The 3,999-nt window shown below is 45.5% G+C and overlaps 1 protein-coding gene and 1 pseudogene across 1 annotated transcript in view; both read right to left on the bottom strand.

Annotated features, from left to right (window-relative positions):
- Positions 1–3,323, bottom strand: part of LOC139538673 (protein jagunal homolog 1-A-like) — a 47,732-nt pseudogene extending 44,409 nt beyond the window's left edge.
- Positions 1–3,333, bottom strand: part of col8a1a (collagen, type VIII, alpha 1a) — a 41,435-nt gene extending 38,102 nt beyond the window's left edge. The window contains exon 1 of the mRNA XM_071341000.1: positions 3,244–3,333. The gene's annotated coding sequence lies outside the window, so the exon portion shown is untranslated. The remainder of the gene's footprint in view (positions 1–3,243) is intronic.
- Positions 3,334–3,999: the final 666 nt, after the last annotated feature.

Here is a 3,999-nt window from a genome sequence, read left to right as displayed (position 1 = left end):
AAGTTAGCCTTTGGGTGGTGGACCATTCTTGATACACACGGGAAACTGTTGAGTGTGAAAAACCTAGCAGTGTTGCAGTTCTTGACACAAACCGCTGCACCTGGTACCTACTACCATACCCCGTAAGGCCCTTAAATATTTTGTCTTGCCCATTCACCCTCTGAATGGCACACATACACAATCCTTGTCTCAATTCTCTCCAGGCTTAAACATCCTTCTTTAACCTGTCTCCTCCCCTTAATCTACACTGGTGGGAGTGGATTTAACAAGTGACATCAATAAGGGATCATAGCTTTCACCTGGTCAGTCTGTCATGTTTTGTATACTCATGATGTGTTTAAGCTTTTAGGCTTGTGTCTGTATGTGAGTCAGATGAGTGGAACTGGCCTGGTACAGAAATAAGGAGAGAGAAATTCAGAATGAGAGGAGCTGTGGAAAATATGCCCTGTCCAAAAGAGGAGGGGAAAATGGTTCATTGTTGAGAACAGCTTTTAAAGGCAGTGGATTAAGCAGCCACACCATCAAATAGCATTAAATGGGTTCAAGTCACACACACACACACACACACACACACACACACACACACACACACACACACACACACACACACACACACACACACACACACACACACACACACACACACACACACACACACACACACACACACACACACACACACACACACACACACACACACACACACACACACACACACACACACACACACCAACCTGTGCTCCAGTGTATTCAACCACCAATTTATGATGTGAATGTGAATCTTCACCATGTTCCAGCACTCTCTAAGATACACAGATACTGATCTGAGGCCAGTTTAGCATGTTTCCCTTCTGATAGTGAAGGTTAGGATTTGGGGATGGTAAGCTGAAACTAGATCTGTGAGTTAAGGCGAAGTCTATGAGAAGGACATTGGAATACAAGGCCCTCAGCTCGGGGTAGATCCTACACACATTCTCTGATTTCCACATGCCCTGAATAGACTGCCAACAACAATCACAATGACACTGAAACCCATCCTTATGATATACAGTAAACATCAATGACCAATCAGTTACAGTTAGCCCATAGCCCACAGTTTTCTGTGATATTTCTATATCTGCAAATCTCAGAACGTTTCAAGCACTGAATAAGGTCCAGGAAAAAGCTTGTGATGCCTCAGGGACACTACCAGTTAGACTAGACAGCTCTCTGGCCATTTGTCTGGTCAAAGTGGAAAATGTGCTCCCAGCTGTTTGTTCATTTACGCAATGAAGCGATTGTGTGCTTGTGACTGTACAAGCCGAATCTAAACAATTTTGCTCCAGCCAAGCAGTTTCCAGAGTTGTGGACTCGAGTCACATGACTGGACTCGAGCCTGACTAGAGTCTGACTAGAGTCACACTTAATAGAAAATAAAATAACTTCAGATTTGACATGGAGCCTCAGGACTCAGGACTCGACTTTGACTTTAAATGAATGACTTGAGTTTATCTGGCCACATTTTGTAATGTTTTGTCACTCATTTTGAGGCAAAGAGTCTACGTGGAATACTCTACACGTAGCCAGAGACAGTAGCTGCAGATCGCCCCTGCAAGAAAATCTGCAACAAATTGTCTAGTGAAACGCAAACTCGGCACTCTGATTGGACCAGCAAACTGTGAATCAATAGAGGTCGGGTGGTGAGCAGTAAATATGTTCTGTAATGTTGGACACTCATGAATCAGGCCTTGGTCACTCCTGCCTCAAAGAATTAGACCATAAATAAAAATGAACTTTGATTGACAGGCCAATGCAACAATGAGCTTTCCAGTGAGAGAACACTATCTATCCAATGAGCTGTCATTACTCAAGGGAGAGAACATCACGTAGCCAATGAGCTGTCATTATTCTAGGGAGAGAACATCACTTAGTCAATGAGCTGTAAGTATTCCAGGGAGAAATAACTCCTGTCAGCCAGTGACAGTGTTTGCTCTGGGCTCTTTTCTCACCAAACTTCTGCTCCTGCCCCCATCACACAGACCTGACAGTTTGCCTTCATCCCTCTGCCACACACACATCTCACGGCCCACACACACACACACACACACACACACACACACACACACACACACACACACACACACACACACACACACACACACACACACACACACACATGCACGTACACACACACACACACACACACACACACACACACACATATAGATGCACGCACATTAGCACACGTGCACACACTCATACGCTCCTGCATACACACACACACACACACACACACACACACAAAAAAGTGTACAAACACACATGCTTTCTAAACAAACATTCTCTCATAGATACACACATTCCATTTCCCTGGGGATGGCAACTTTTGTCAGAAGAGGAGAACTGGACAAACCCACCCCACTAGGGGGCACTCTCACTACATAGCCAAGGAGAAGAGCTACCTGCCGCCCAGGCTTTCCCTGGCCCACACCCTGTCCACCAGTCCTACTATGGTCTACTGGTCAGATTGTAGCCAAGCATGGCCACCATTAGACACAGTACAAACTCTATCATATTTGAATGAAACATAAACTGCACCACAGACATCTCAGTGACCTCTGCTCGAGAAGCAGCCAAGGTGAACAAAGACACTTCCGCTTTACAAAACATAATGGTTCAACTAGCCTATTAGGCCTTCCCATTCTCATTTCATCCAAAACAGCCAATCACATCCAAGAACAACCTAACTATAATGTAAGTGGACCAAAGGGGATTTGTGCTACCCTCAAACAATTTAGTCAATTACAGAGGAAGACTTAGATCTTACTGGACTAAATATAAATGTGTAAATCCAACACATGATATGAAGAATACACTGGGGAAATACTTTCCCCCCACAGAGAAACAAAAATCAACCACAACGAACACAGCTTATATACCAAGGCTTCTGACATATACAACTCTGGTTCTGATGACTCCAGAATACACTCAATGGTGGTCAACCAGTCAGCATTGTCTAAATGACCAGTACCTATTAGACAAATACAAACATATTGCATATACAGACACACAAACCAAGTGACAAAATGTGTCCCATCAGATGTTGCCCAGAACTTAAGCAGATGTTTTTTTGTTTTACATGCATCTAAAAAGCTTAATTCTTTACAGCATTTATCTGCTGTAATAATCAGGATATTCATCCATTTTTCATCATCTGAAATTCTGAAAAAGGAGCTAAGGCTGGAGGATTGGAAAATTCCTTACCTTTCTCTGTGAGTGGCCGTTGTAAAGGGAGAATAATCAGTGCAGTCAGACAGACGGAGAGACAGACAGACGGACAGAGAAAGCCCTGGGATATGAGATCCGAACAACACCACACAGCATGACCCTGATTTATATACTCTACTGGGAGGAGTCAGAGGGAGGGGGGGGAGTGAAGACCTGCTTAACAGTAGTAGGGAGTAAAAATATGTGTGTTTGTGGGGGGTTTTGTGTGTGTGTGTGTGTGTGTGTGTGTGCGTGCGTGCGTGCGTGCGTGCGTGTGTGTGTGTGTGTTAGCTACTCCAAGCCACCTGGCCCGACACACACTGTGGGTCAGCTGATGAGTCAGGGGCTTCCACAATAGGCCACCACTGGACGTCATCACCCCATACATACACTCAAGTCAGGAGTCCTAAGAGCAAGAACATGACACTGTTCTTCCAAGGCAGTTCTGACACCTGTCCTCAACCCCCCACCCCACCTGACTCGCTCACTTTGTGGTATCCAGAGTGTGTGTGTGCCTGTGTACGTGCACACCGCCATGTGTCCACCCCTCCACTGACAGAGCCTGCTCTTAGCCCTCAGGATCTTAGAGAATAGACAGCAAGTAGCAGGATGTCTCCACCGTGGGTGACGGAATGCAGTAAGTGTGTGTGTGGGGTGACCACGGTGACAGAGGGGTGTGAAAGGGTGGATGTCCCATCCTGTCTTCCACAGGCAAGCGTCAGCTCTTCCTAGCCATGTCCAGCCTGTCTCTAC

Source organism: Salvelinus alpinus, chromosome 14 (assembly GCF_045679555.1).
Source record: "Salvelinus alpinus chromosome 14, SLU_Salpinus.1, whole genome shotgun sequence".
NCBI classification, from domain to species: Eukaryota; Metazoa; Chordata; class Actinopteri; order Salmoniformes; family Salmonidae; genus Salvelinus; species Salvelinus alpinus.
Note: the sequence above shows the minus strand (reverse complement) of the source record. Positions and strands in the feature narration are given on the sequence as shown.